The 15308-nt window shown below is 50.6% G+C and overlaps 1 protein-coding gene across 4 annotated transcripts in view; it reads right to left on the bottom strand.

Moving 5' to 3' along the window:
- Positions 1–15308, bottom strand: part of LOC125955922 (MOB kinase activator-like 2) — a 93913-nt gene that overhangs the window by 56148 nt on the left and 22457 nt on the right. The window contains exon 1 of one of the 4 annotated variants that reach the window (XM_049687259.1): positions 12882–13452. The exons of 2 other annotated variants lie outside the window; for them this stretch is intronic. The gene's annotated coding sequence lies outside the window, so the exon portion shown is untranslated. Of the gene's footprint in view, positions 1–12881; positions 13453–15308 lie in introns of those variants that run through there. One more of the 4 variants, XM_049687260.1, reaches the window with a different exon arrangement.

Genomic DNA, 15308 nt, shown 5'->3' with positions numbered 1-15308 from the left:
GTGATGGTGGAGTGGGTCAATATTTGGCTGGTTGGCCACCAATACCGTTGGCCTTCCACACACTCTCTCTCTCTCTAGTCACGGCAGCTGACATCATCGAGGAATATTGCGCGGGCGCGCGAGCGCGTGAGGCGTAAACGATCAGCGAAACGAATTCATCTTCAGACTCCACTCGTGCAGATCATCTAGTTCAAAGCGTTGGTCTACCCCCCCCCCCCCCTCTCCCACCAAAAACGGTACTCTGGTCTCTCGTGGTCATGGTTGGAGCAAAGCAAAATTCGTCAATTCGTTCCATGCAAAAGGCACGTTTTTCCAATAATCCATCCATCGAGCGTCAGTATTCTAGCGGCAGCAAAAGCAATCGCAGAAGGCTCTGGAGGTACGCACTTACCGTACTGTACCGGACATAGCGCACCGGGGGGTACCGGATTTGACCACCGCGGCCTTCCTCTCCTGATCGTTCCGTTCCGACGCAACGCGATTATGACCACACCACCAACCACCTCCTAACCCTGGTCCCCACGGATTGCGGTTATTGTGATGGGCGCTGATCGCGGATGATCGATCAAGCACGGATTCCGGCCCCATCGCTAATCGCTCGAAAGGCCCTACCTGGTTCGATTTTCGATTCTCCTTTCTCCTCCTCCCCCGCACCTTCAACACCGAGAACACGCGGCTATGCTACAGGGTTGGCCTTCGCTGGAGCAAATCGTAAATTCTCGACCGGGCGGCGTTCTTCCTTCCAGCGGTGATGGGTGGTGAGGTGAAACGAATCGCAGCGAAGCGATCGTTTCCGTTCGGCCCAGCTGCTCGACACAGCTGATCAGCCCTCGCTCGATCGGATTTCGACAGTGAAGCAAAAAAACAAAAACGGGGAAACGGACCCCCCGTCCGTGAGTCGACGGTCGTTATTATGAAATTAACTTCCCATAAAGCTCGATGCTCAAGATTGGCGAGAAGATGATGAGGAGTGCAGCTGGTGCTAGTTCCTTGGTGTCTGTGTGTGTGTGTAGTTGTGTACCGACGAGCAACCAACCAACCGAGCGATCAGTTTCCACCAAGAAAAGGCCACCTTAAAGGACATAAAAAACATCGCTTAATGCAGACACAATTTAATCGAGTAGGAAGTCATTTGCGAAAAGCGAATCGAAATCGACTCGACACTCAAAGCTTTTCCTTATGCGGGCTGGTGGTGATGGTGGTGTACGCCCGTTATGGGATGTTGGTCCCCCCCCCCCCCCCCCCCCCCGGGTCCAGGTTCAGTGGTCCAGTGGACGACGGTCGAAACAGCCGCCCCCAAGGCATCGTTTGCAAAATCGTCTCAAACCGTCTCCCGAGCGAAGGTAAAAGTAAGAGTAACTCTGCCAGATGACCAGCGCAACCGGCAACATACAGGAGGGGGGGGGGGGGGCGGGGAGTGGTGTGTGTGCTGTAACTGGAACTGGCACTGGTAGACTGGTTGCTAGTCTACTGTAACGTCCCCACAGAGTTGCTAGCGAGACTCAACAAAGAAGTGCAGCAGGCCTACTGCTATATGGACGACTGGTTAGGTCAGGATACAACAATCTACAACCACTCGCTTGCTGCAACCGAAACATCGTTGCCATGGAGAGCGAAACCGAACCCACCCTCGGTATCTCTCTCTCTACTAGGTGCATCAGTGGCACGAGGCACGCCTGTCTTCCGTGTGTGTGTGTGTGGTGCAGCGGCCATACATTAACGGCGCAGATTGACAAGACGATCGTCGATTACAATGCCATCCATTCCTCCTGAGATCACCTGGGCAACGCGTCAAGACACAAGCCACAAGGAAGTAGCTTCGTCGACGTTGCGACGACTCTGTTACGTCTTAAGGCCCAAGAGAGGAGAAGCTCCAAACAAGGGGGCGGCTGCTGCTGCTGGACGCTGATTAATTGTTCTGCACCATGAGTGTGCGCTAGCAGCTCGCGCGTGGATCTTGTGGTAGCGGTAGTAGTAGCACTGCTGCATCGCCATTCGCTCGATCGATTGCGAAAGGGAAACGTTGCCGCGGTCTGGACGGACAATGGACGTTCGCGACGTCTTTAGCGGAGCAACAGCATCAGATCTGGTCTGGAAGACGAAAGAATGAACAGAAACACAGCATGCGGCATCAACAACAAACCACATTGTAAGTTGCACGACCGTGTGCACTACTCTCCCCCTTGATGGGTCGAGGGCTCTGTCTCTTTTTCTTTTTCGTAAGCCCGTGACCGTCTCTGAGCCGTATCCCGATCATCTCCATTCAGGGAACTTTGCGTGTGAGCTGCCGGATCACGGGGCACGAATTATTGGAATTGGCCACTACGGTAGATCGAGCCCGAGCTGCTGCTGCTGTTGCTGCCGTTCGACGATACAGAAAGATCCAATTACTGTCGAAGCTGGTCCCTTGCGCCGTTTGCAACGACCGTTGCGCCCCTTCTTGAGGCGGTGATCTGCGCGTCACGATCGTATCTTCTCCCACAAATCAAAATCCTCCAAGACGGCGGGGTTTCGTACGGACCTTTTTTCGTGATCACGACTCGCTATCAGTCGCTGTGCTGGTGGTGGTGGTGGTGGTTCACCTTCTGCTAGGTGCGCGATCTGCAATCACTTCTTCTGTGGAGATTGAAAGTGAATCTCGGTACCACAATTTGGAGCATGGGGAGCATATATACTGCGCACTGCGCCGCTCAGCGGCTCTCAGGTTCATTTGTTAATGTCAGCCCGGTACAAGCGATGTTACGCGAAGAGGTTTCCTCGCCTTCTTCTAGTGTGCGCGCTCCGCGCTCTGACGTCTGACCATTAATTAAACAATTGTCCATTGATGCCTTAATGGCATTGAAGAGCATTAGATGTAATCACTAGGCGAAGGTAATTTTGTAGCAGTGTTCATCCAAGGTTAGTCCATCATCGGATGGCCGTTGGAGCAGACAAGAGAATCGACCTTGCCGCCGCCGCCGAACGGAGCATACGGAATTCACGTAATGCTCTCGCGTCACACACCCGGAGCCCCGGAGGATCCTTCGCCGTAGTGACTCGCGAAAACTCCTCCAACTTCACGTAATTAATTAGTTGCTGGCAGACTTTTCTTTCCTATTTCGCATTCATTAACGCATTCGTTTTACGTACCGGGGCCGCTAGAGACTCGCGCTGACTCGGATGGAGCCATATGATGCGGTAATTAAGCGCTTCGGACTATCCCCGGTGAGAGAGCAGCCACCTTTCTTTCAAGCGGGCGCCACCAGCATTGGTATGGGCATTATTGCTACACACACAAAAAAAAATCCGTGATCATGTCCGTTGCGTAAAGCTGCTCATGTGGTGCGTTGCTCGTGGCTTACAGCTATCCACCGACTGACAGACGACTAAGTCTATCTGACCTTTTTGGTGGCTGTTTGGACCCTGGGAAGTGGAGCGTCAAGAAATCAGCGTATGTATGATAGAGTGACATGGATTTCCCGGCTCAGCATGATGCCCCCCCCCCACTCATTTGAATCCCACATACATTCTGAATCGCCGATGCCGTTGAGAACAGATCCGCATCCCACATCATGTGGATCTTCTTCTTCCAGGTGTACCTGTTCCTGGGGGTTTCCCCACACAACTAACCGCACGCCACAAAACCATTTCAATCTTTGCTGACTTAACCGGGCAGCCCTCAGGAGCTTCGTTTCGTGAGATGCTGGTCTGCGCGGGCTTGACGGTTACCTGGTCCCGGTGTTTACCAAGAAACGATTTATTCAGCAAATGATTGATGGAACCTCCGAAAAGCCGGAACAAAAACCAGTCCTCTCAGGAGGGCCGGCCCAGCCGATGGCCGGCAATGGTTAAGTGAAAAATCGAGCGCGATGTTATAAGAGAGTTGAGCAAACGACCACTGGACAGCATTTTTCGAATCGGTTCTTCACATTCTTCTTCAAAGAAGAGGCTCCATCTACATTATGCTGCAACATGCATTCCTTTTGCAGCAGTCAGAACTTCGGCTAAAGATCGGTTACCCTCTCACTGCAATGGACACTAGCCTGGAAGCGTTATGGTTTGCGATGATTTAGGAGTATTTTAAGCCTTCTCCTTGTTGTGACCAGCGAGCCCCATCGAGATGTTGCTCCCTCTCTCTCTCGGGGTTATGCCAAACTTCCCAATTGCCAGAGGGAACACCATTTATAAATTTTCGTTAGAAACCAGGCGCCACCCTTTATTAAACGTGCTGCCGTGTGTCTGCGTCTGGTCAAAACGCGGGGGGAGTTGTCTGCCACTCCTGGGGTGTGGGGTGCAGCTACTCGGACACAAGTCGGTGTTTCACCTCTCGTGGAGGAGACGAGACACCGTGGAAGTCGGAGAAAACCGGTTTTCCTGTTGTTGTCTGTAGCGGGCGCAACGCAAAGCAGTAAACGTCGTCCATCCGTCCGTACCCCGTACACACACACACACACACACAATCGCGGCTTTCGCAGCCGAACCAAAACCATTTCAAGTTCGCGCACAATTCAGGTTTGGTCGGAAGTCGCGGTGATCGCGGTGATGATCGCGTCGATATTCGCCAACGCTGCGCTGCCCGGTTGCTGCTGATGCTGTTGCTGCTGCTGCTGGGACCGCCAAACCGCCGTGGGGCGAATTATCGCACAAAATTTGAACTCCAAACAACGGGGTCTTTCGATTGCCGGCCTGCGCTGGCTGACAAATGGGATTTGGGTGGCTTTGCTTGTGAGTGAGGGGCACCAGAGCATTTGCGAGCGAAATCTCGAGACAGGCCACCATCTCGATCCGATCGATCTAATTTGTGAAGCAGCATTTCCTAGTTGGATCCGGACGGTTTTTCAAGATGCAAGATGAGGCTGATTAACGAAAAACTACTGTTACCTCAAACGGTACTGCTGCCGCGCGCTCTCTTGCCCTTCCCCTCTCTGACCCCTTACACTTCGGTGCTACAACATCATCCACTCGCCGGAGGGCCGGCACCACTTCTGGGTGATTCGATTCTTGAAGAGCTTCACATTACACTGAGGTACTGACGCGAGCAGTAAACCAATCCAGTGCGAGTCGACGCGATGCGCCGTTGCGGCACTCCAGCCAAACACACACACACAGAGCGGCGTTTCTTGCTGATGCCGATTGTTGACGTTTGGCATTTACAAGTCCCGGGGGTTAGAGCTAACTGGGTTAAACACCTCTCCGGTCCGGTCCAGGGGCGGCCGCTCACAAGCGACACAACAACGACTCGTGTCTCGTTCAAACACCACCCTTCTCCCGCGCTCACTAGTGGCTAATGGCCATCATCATTTTGGGGGCCACGGACTGGCGACCGCGAAAGCGTAATTGTTTTGTGAAGCAGCGAGGGTTGCGCGGTGGCTCAAGAGCTAAGCAGGCTGGGAGGCGAGAAAAGATGGTATTGGTTTGTCCCGCACTGTGTATCTTGTTTAGAGAACGCAAATGACATTGAAATTATGAATTGCCCGCCACATCGACCGCGACGACGACGACGACGGTGCTGCGGGGTGTAATGTGCCGGGGCGCTTCTGTGGTGTAGTTGTAGCGAGCGCATTGAAGGAGGCTGCGCTTAATGAGAGAGAGAAAAAAGGGGGCGAACGACAACAAATTGGTTTACCCCCTTATTACAAACGGCGAGAGGCCAAATGAGGCAACACACAGCAATCGCGCCATCAATTGGTTTGGGAGGAGTATACACAAAGGGTTGGAGGGTTTTTCTTTACGACGGGCTGATCTCGCGGCGCGAGAATGCTTCCGCCTGGTATACTATTTTTCAAGGCGCGTACACACAAATTAGATCTGGCATTTTCGACTCGTAATTTGGACATTTTGCTCACTCGAGTAATTGCTTAGTCAACGGTATCCATCCAGCATCGAAGAAAAGGCGCGTGTGTTTTGACTAATTCAGGAAGGATTTGAACCTCTTACCTATCAGCTCATAGCCGGGCACGCTGCAAGTGTGCTACGATCGTTCTCACACAAATGACATACTAAAACGGGAATCGGTATTAAATCCCAATCCCCCACAAATAATCCTCGTCACAGCAGCGCCACAGAAAGCTTAAGCGTACGATCGTGAGTCGAGTTCGCGCGAATCGTCAGTGCTTACGTAAAGTGACATCTGATCTTTCGAGCCATTGCGATGGCAAAACATTTATCCATCTCATTAGCGCGCCAATAAAAATCATAAAAGCAACAGCATACACTACCTCTCCCGAACAGACGACTGAAAGGTGAGACTCTACTTTCTGCGATTGGTGGTGCGCGATGTGAACTATAGCAGCTAACCAGCACGACACCAGGCCCGAGGAGGAGATCCGTTAGTGGGGCGTTTTCCAGTGTAACAATCGACGACATCGACGACGACGACGACGTCGTTCGCGCTAAGTGGTGGTTTGCTAGTGCGTTTCACAATCAACCAACTCCCTCCCCCTTCAGGGCGCACGTGATACAGTATCGTTGGATGGTGATGATGTTTCACACACAGATATAAGGTATCGGGAGACCCTGGCAGATCGATTGTGACAGGGGGGGATGCCGCAGCACTAGGAGCAGTTCCACATACACGCACACACCATTCATACATTCTCCTCGGCGTTCGATCAGGAGGGCGAGGGAGGGACTCCGATTTGAGGACGATCCGTGTTCCAATTTCTCTCCCCGTCCCCAAACCCATTACCTAGACCGAGCTGCCTGCTCTGAACCAAATCCATTTCTTTTACGATGGATTAAACAACAACCACCATCATCACCACCACCAATGCGCTCTCACTGCAGCCAACGGCAAACGGCGAGCCGCGAAGCAGCGTGCCATAGGGCCATAGGACAGCAAATTGTACGTTGCAGCGCCGGAATGGCAGCAAAAACAAAAATGGTTCAACCACCACCAGCCAAACAATGGTCGCCCACCGCCGCAGTTCGTTCGGTGAGCCAACCCGGGCGGGCAAGACAATTCTCATGTTCTAATTCCCATCCACCACCAAGATCCGTACAGACCAGACCCGACGACCAGGCGGCGGCGTGTTGCTCCTCTCTATAAGCCATAAGCCGCACCGCCACCACCTCATCGTTGCGAATGATGAGCCCCAAATGCCCTGTGAGTGAGTGAAGGTCCCCCCCCCCCTACTTCCTCTCCCTTCATCGTCTTGCTGGGGTCTTGGTGTTGGTGGAAAATACAAAAAATGGAAAATAATTTCCCCCTGGCCGCGTCCTATTCCGACATCTACAACATCAACACAATTATACGCGCGTTTGCGTGGTGAAAGCGCGTCTTGCGTTCACATTTTCCATTGCCAGTGACCTGCATTTATATGGCGGGGTGGGATGGGCGGGATGGGGTTTTTTTTCATATTTATATTTCTCTCGATATTATTTTTGCTGTCTTCTGTGGACCACAATGAGAGCAGAGCCCACGGAACGCGGTAGCTGACGGACGGACGAACGGAACGGAACGGAATCGACATCTTGAAAAGGGAAATAAATTTCCACTTCACAGAGCACAACCACTAGACGCTTGTAACGATGTCGTCCTCTCTTCTGCTGCTTCAGGAGCGGTTTTCCAATAAAACAATCGGACCGTTCGAGTGAAGGATAGAACAGCAGTACTCAGGAGTACTGCGATACGTTACGATTCTGGATGACCTTTCCAGTACCCTTCATGTAGAACGTTCATCGAGCAGATCGTGCTTTCGGACATTCGTTTTTCAGCTCCCTAGTCGAAGGAACGAACGAAAAAAAAACGAAGGAATTAAAGGTTCGCGAACCAACGTTGTCCACGATACTCGGAACATTCGCATTAGTGACCAAAAAGGTCATAACGGTAGCCGGCATCAGCCGGCGGTGGCGTTGTATAAGCCCGTGATTTATGCTGCTGACCTCTCTCGCTCTCCCGAAACCATTTTCCAATCATAAACCCGCACTGCTCTGCGTGTCGCTCAGCTAGCGCGACACAACCAGCCGACCAGCCAAGCCAGCAAGCAGAAGGTGACCAACAGAGTTCACGGGCCAAGGACAGTGCCTCCTTACCGCGACCCATGGCGTGGTGGTTTGACCGTTTAATGGTAATGCCAAAGCGCCATCATCATGGCGCGAACGGGGAGAAGGAAAAAGCGGACCACCATCAGATCGATATTCATCTTCTTAATTTGATTACTTATTCGGCTCCCCTCCCCCTCTCGGTCCGGCAGCAAGGAGAATGACAAATTAAATGAAACATCTGCCCCGGTCCCCGGATCGGCGGTCAGGTGACCAATCGGCGGTAATGTCGCTGTTACGGACTAGAATTGTTTCCTAGAAGGTTTTACAGCTTTCGATCCGAGATTTGACAGTTTGTCCCCCTCGTCTTCCGGCTTGCCTGGCAAAGCGCTGAATGTTTGATGAACCGCAAGCAAAACCGTACACCCGGGGGGTGTGTCCCCCATCGCCGCTTGTCCCTCGGTTTAGCCGTGGGCAAATGGTGGTGAAATATTCATAAAACTCATAATCATTGCATACGCCAGAGCTGCTGCAGCATAAGAATTAAGGTTGCGTCTAGCAGAGCAGCTACGAGGGGAAGGAGATCAACGCCTAGGGAGGAGAGAACGGTTTTTGGGGACCATTCCATTGGGATAAAGTGGTCTGTAGTCTGGCTGCAAATGGTTGCACGCTCTCTCTCTCCCTCTCTATCTCTTGCTAACCCGAAAAAAAGCGCCCCATCTGCACGGAAGGGCACGGACGAGCGAGCAAAAACCTACGAAGCGTATGACCCAGTTTGTCACCTGGATGTTTGGACGGGGCACGGTCAAAACCGAACCACCGAGCGCTTGGTGTTTGCCGGTAGGTACCGCATCGCAATCGCATCGCACGATATGGGGAGGTGATTTATGATAAATCATTTTCTCACCGATAAAAGTCAATCAATTATGCATCGCGATAGTCCCGATAGATGCCGCGGTGCTATCATCCCGAGGTTACGAGGGCCGTTACGCGGTCGTATCACACGTGGAAAATGGGTCATGACAGTGGTGGGGTTCGTGTTGTAAAATCGAGAGCATAAATATGAATTAGTACCAGAGTACGCCACTACGAAGGGATGCCAAGTGTTTCTGTATGGTATCCATTTATAAACTGCGCCTCTTCCTTGAAATGGATGTAAGAGGAGAAGAAAACGATGAGGAAAGGTTAGGAGAAGGCACAGCAACGAAATCCCCGGAACCGGAACATACTGCGCTAGCGATACCGGACGATAGAAACCCCTTTCTTCCCCGCGGCGCTGCACATCGCCGCGTCGGTGACATTTTCGGTATCGTTGAATAATTAATTTGTCCAGCTTCAGCTGCACACATATACACACACACCCGACACCAGTGCCTAGGCAAACCAGTTACATCAACATCGTACTTTAGCAGCACCATGATGACACCCCGTCCGTTGGAGGTCTGATAGCCGGACACATTTGGCACACTTCAGCCGCGATCAACCGGGTGGCATTAGCATTTAACCCCCCCTTCCCATCCTTGTGTGTTCGTATAATCATTTTTTTTCTCTCCAAACGATACCATTTCTGCGATAGGTATTATTTAATATCGACTAAATTTTATGTAACAATCTGCGAGCGATCGGACATAAAGCGATGAGAGGACGCGGAAATCACCATTTTGAACATCGGAACACCATCAGCATCGCGCCACCTAATGGCGTGACCGGGGAATTATGTTTCGCGAATACCTTGATTACGTAGTGCCGACCTTACCGATGCTCCGGCAGATGGTGCAGATTGTGTGCGATGACACAACTGAAAAACATAAACAATGATCAGCTAGCTCATCTTGTGGATCGACTTTTCTGGCCACTGCCGGAGAGTGCGACGGGAGTTACAAACTTTGGCACAACAAGCAGCATGTTCTAAGATACGCGTCCAAGATGGTAACAGCATCACTCCTTCTTCCCCATGGGGTGACGACGACGACGAGCAAGAGACACAGATTGAAGAGAGTAAAAGTTTTTAATTGAAACTTTCCAAAGAAGATAAACCTCCCCGGCGCTACCCCACCCGCTGGCGCAACACCGAAGAACGGGACCTCCGTCTCCGTTCACCATCTCCACCTTCTCCTCGTTCTTGGCACTTTAAATCCATCTCAACTCCTATGGCTCAACAAGTTGACCTTTAACATGCACCCCGTCGACCGACATCGAAATTGGTCCGGCGTGGTGATTGGCGGCGGTGATACGGCGAAGGTTAGGAGGGGATGACCCCCGTAAAGTTAATTATCGTATCACCACCAGCAGCAGCAGCAGAGCAGAGCTCATGAAGAAGAAGGTGATGAACAAGTGGATTAGGTGACAAACCCCTCACACGCACAACTCATTTATGGACGCTCCGACGCTCCGGCGGATACGATGTCTCCAGATTTGTGTACGGGAGGAGGACGGAACGGAAGGCAGAGAAAGAGGGACTGTTACCACCATTCTTCAAAAGCAGTTAAGCTGATTATTTGACGTTAACGGCCGCATGCGTTAACTAACTAAGCAATATAAGTTGATGCCCGATGCTGCTCTCCTTGTTGTGGTCTCCGTCGTTGCAGAGATTCCCACAGCACGCCAGCCAGTTAAACCTGCCAGATATCGCTGCATGATCCAAGCAAACGTTGCCCTTGGCACATGATTCTAGAAACGAAACAAGCAACAGAGTAACCATTGGTCGATTTTCTAGTCTGCTTTCCACTGCGTCAACGAGAACACTACAGCCTCTTGTTCCAAGTTCTCACCGGGAATCAAATTCCCGTTCTTTATGAACACCACTCCTGTTATCGATCATTTATTATCGAGAAGAAGAGAGAATCGTCCAGAGAGGTGGGCCCAGATTTTCTGCTGCACCATCCGCTGACTAATTGGATTGTTTGATTTGCAATTCATAATGCTCCGGCGGCTATCATTTAGCAGCGCACCAAGGTGAGAGCAAAAAAGAGAAATAATTCATCCCAAAACCACGCACCCGACGACAGTACCGTTGTTGTTTGGGAAGGAAGGAGAAGGAGGAAGCGGAGGCGGTTTCCACCAAGAACCGTTGTGACAGCGGCAAACAGCAGCAAACGGCGGACACGCACCGCCTAGCGCCATCAAATGTATCCTTTCCTCCTGGCCGGTGGTGAAGGGGAGCCGGTCCGTCGTCGGTCGGTTTTTAGTGAATTCAGCTAGTCGCCTACACGGCCTCAATATACCCGGAGCAGGTGGGGGTTTTTCCTTAAGCCATTCCCCGCCCCTTTCGCCGCCCGAACATTCGAATGCGGTTCGCGTTTCGCAAACGATTTATACAATAATACGATGGAGAAAATATTATTCCGCACGATCGACGTTGGTTCCGGCTCGGTTGTTCGATTCGCAATCAGTTTTGCGCGTCTCGATCGTTCGTTCTTCTGCGTGTGTTCCGGGGGCACCGTGACCGGGCCCCGCACCGTTCGTTGTTTGCACAGTCAGCAACAACCACGGCAGTCCGTTGGTGGTGTGGTGCTGATGAGGGAGGAATAAATAAATCCATTTCCTTTACTGATCGTTGTTGTTGTTGTTGCTGCTGTGGCCATCCATCGCATGCGGGGCCGTTTGCCGTTTTTATTAATGTGTTCTGTTGGTGTAGAGCTCCATCTCAACGGTTAGTGTGTGTGTGTGTGTGTGTATGGTACACCGTCTGTGATGAGTGTTTTCATTAATTATTCTCCGTGCACTATACAACCACTATATGGGGCCGGCGGCGCCGGTCGTTCACCGGTATACGCTGCCCCGTCACCATTGGGAGAATTTATGTTTCCAGCTCAAACTCAGACTCATACACACACACACTCAGCAAACAGAGCACACACCAAGGAGAGAATCAACAAATGTCACACCTGGGCCGCCTGGAATGGCAGTGCCTCCAACACCACCAACAACGATAAGATATGATCACCTATAAGTGGTGATCAGTAGTGATCATTGATGGGAGTCCATGCCCAATGGCTTAAGTAGCTGTTAATTTCTCTTTCTAATCAGTTTGTTCTTTTGTTCTAGATGCTAATGAGGGACCGCACGATGCTGTGGGGTGGAGAAGAACGAGCTCGCTTGCTATGGTGCCATGTGGCCAAGAATGAATCATCTCGATCAACGAACTTTCTCTACCAGTGGCCACGTTTGTGTGATGTGATGCTGCCGTTGCTGGTGCTGTGGCGCAGCTGTTCTCGGTACCCGGTCCCGATATTTACACATACACGCACATACACGCCGACCATTCTTTACACAACCGGATGCTGTGAGTGAGTTTGGGGCTTTGCAGCATCCTCAACATCAAACACATCAACAAACACGTTACACTGCCAGCGATGCAGCACGCACCTCAGTTCCAATCATTCACCCTATCCATTCCCCATGAACCCACAACAGATGGGTGCGTGTGCGTGTGTCTCTGTGTACCGTACGTACGCGGCAGGTTAAACAGCAGCACCGGTGGCAACAGAACACCCCACTTGCCTAGGGAGGACGACAACAGCAGGAGAATGGATGGATGGATATTCTAATGAAGATGATGGTGATCATGGGGATGATGATGATGATGATGATGAACGATTTTCAAGAGGGACCACCAAAAAACACATACGGGCTACACGTACGGGAAGTAGCAAGAGAGATGATCTCGAGCACGACAGGTGTCTGTACGTGTGTGAGTGTGTGTGTTGGTGGCAGTGCGCACGCGTACCCCTTCCGCAGAGTACACGCACTGGTTGATCAATTTTGCTTCACTGTACCGGCCCTGGCCACAAAAAGAAAAACTGCCAACGCACCAACCAAAACCGGTACACAGCGACGTACGCGCACTCGTGATCCATCATTTGAGCGAACAACAGCGATCGATACACTTCTCATCATCAGATCTCACTAATGCGAACCTTTTCCTTCTGATTCTAGCACACAGGCTGCTGCCGTTGCTGCTACTCCGCTGCTTTTGCTCTTAAACGTCGTCGTCTGGCAACCAGATCAACAGGTAACTTGTGTGCTGCACAAGAGGAGAGGCACTCACTACTCGTCGATCAAACGTACATCTCACACAAGACGGCACAGCAACCACTTCTCGGTTTTTCACTGAATTATTCTTCGGATATCTGAACGGCTGCACCACACGGTTACCGACAAACTCGGGAGCGATTCCGCTTTTTAAGAGATTATTTTCGGTCTCACAACGGATCACGGATGATCTCGCTGCTAGCGGCTCAGCCTAGAGGCAGAGGTCACTGCGACGGGACAACACCACCGGTATAGCGATCGCGATCGTACTGCACACTTTGTCGTCGAGCACACACCAACAGCAATGGGGGATTTCTCCATTTGATATTCTAACTGTCGCGGCGCCCCTAGAGCGGTCCCGCGATGGCTAGCTAACAAAACAAGTTTCCCAGTTCGCCAGTAGTGCACACACGCAACGATCCGATCCGAACGGCGGCACACGAGAGATAGCTGGCTAGTGGCAGCAGCGACCACCCCGTCACGTCAGCCGTCAACGCACCAGGACGGTGGCGAGTTCGAGAAAGGAGTAAGAGAGGCGAGAGTCGTGCTCTCGCAATGTAGGGAGTCTCAGTGTGTGCCTCTCTCTGCAGCCACAAAGCGTTGACAGGGAAAGACAGAAAAATGATCCATCAGCAATGAAACGCAACCTACAACATAGTGGAAGTGTTGCTGATCTGTCTGAATGAGGACCAAGTGGAAGTGGATGTCTGTGGAAGTGATGCTCTGTGCGATCAAAGAAGGAACATTATTGGAAAATTTATAGAAAGAAGGTACATTGCAGAGGATGGTTTGCATCACATGCGACATGTTAGCTCTGTGTTTAAACAGAATGTGTGTATTTCGGACTAAAGTCGAAAGCCTTTACTGCAGTACATTCATTGCTAAACTGCTAGGTGAAGAAATTGACGGCTCACAGAGTTGTTGGTAAAACATCTAACCATTTATTCAACTTTAACAAGCCATTGATAGTTCTATTCAGCCATTGCAACAAAGTAGTGCTATGCTTGTTTGAAAGCACAATTCTTTGACTTTAATCATTCTGCATTTGACGAATAAGCTAGTTATTGTCGTAAGAACGTCTAACTTAACGCATATTTTAATGTTAAATCATTTATCATAGAAGGTGGTTCTTGCTTTTGTCGGTCTCTGTAGTCCGATCCGTTCCGATCCGAATGGTGGCACAGTCTCACTCATGCTTTGGATTTTATGTTTGAACCATACTGAGAGCCACGAAGAGAACAACCTAGCTGTGAGATGCTTTGCTTCTCGAGAGCAACGTGACATCGGTTCCACGCAATAGAGATTCGCTCCCGTCGGGGTAGGCACCGTGAATCTCTCTTCTCACCTGCAACTCGACAACTGATTCGGATAGCGGGCAATTCGTTTCATTCCAAGTAGTCAAAAGTCTATTAATAGGAATCTTAAAAAATACATTGACATATTACCTTCTCCAATTATGACAATGCAATTGAATTTGCAAAATACCAATGCAAACGGCATTGATTAACCATGATATTCGCTGAAACATCTGCAAATTTTCCAGGGGCAATGTAATCTTAACATATAAGACCACGTCAATCAGGTTCGGCAGAACTGCTGTGGATTAATTCTGCTCATCAGCACTCACACACCTCCTGTTGGTGTGATCATCTCCCACGCTTGCATCTCTGCTCTACATTAACCGATGATGAAACGGATGCTAAACGTTACTGTAAACATAGTGCCACACAACCGTGTTGGTAGCGGACACGGTAAAGGTGGAATAAATATTAAGCGAAATCGAGTAAAAGCACACCATTTGGCGCACAATAACATCTTTTTCCCATCTACCGACCATAGGCTTCGTAGGTCCCTTCCTTTGCACCAGATGTCCATTTATACGGACAAAAAAAAGTTAAAAATAATAAACAACCCAATGCCATCCTCCGCATTGCTCGGTTTACACTTTCCGCAACAACGGAACTGCCGTTCTGTACTGTGCTGTTGAAATCGAAAAAGAAGAAAAAAGAATAACAACAGAGAGAACAACCGACTTTCCTATACCGGAAAAGCAACGGGAGAAGCCCACAGGAGTCACCGGCGGGAAAAAAGGGAACAAAGCGAGAGGAAACGATGGACCGATTCCATCTGCAAAATGTTTTCCCATTTTTTCGCACAGATCAGCAGCAAACGTCGAAGACCGGGTCCCGGACGGGAACTGAAGGTTTTCAAATCTGTGTAAGCGCATTCCACCGAACAAACATGCACATACACATACACACCAATCCACACAGCGCACACAATTGCGCACAAAAAAGGACTCATAGTTAGGT

Source organism: Anopheles darlingi, chromosome 3, assembly GCF_943734745.1.
Source record: "Anopheles darlingi chromosome 3, idAnoDarlMG_H_01, whole genome shotgun sequence".
NCBI lineage: Eukaryota > Metazoa > Arthropoda > Insecta > Diptera > Culicidae > Anopheles > Anopheles darlingi.
The sequence above is the reverse complement of the archived record's forward strand: the minus strand, read 5'-3'. Positions and strand labels throughout refer to the sequence as shown.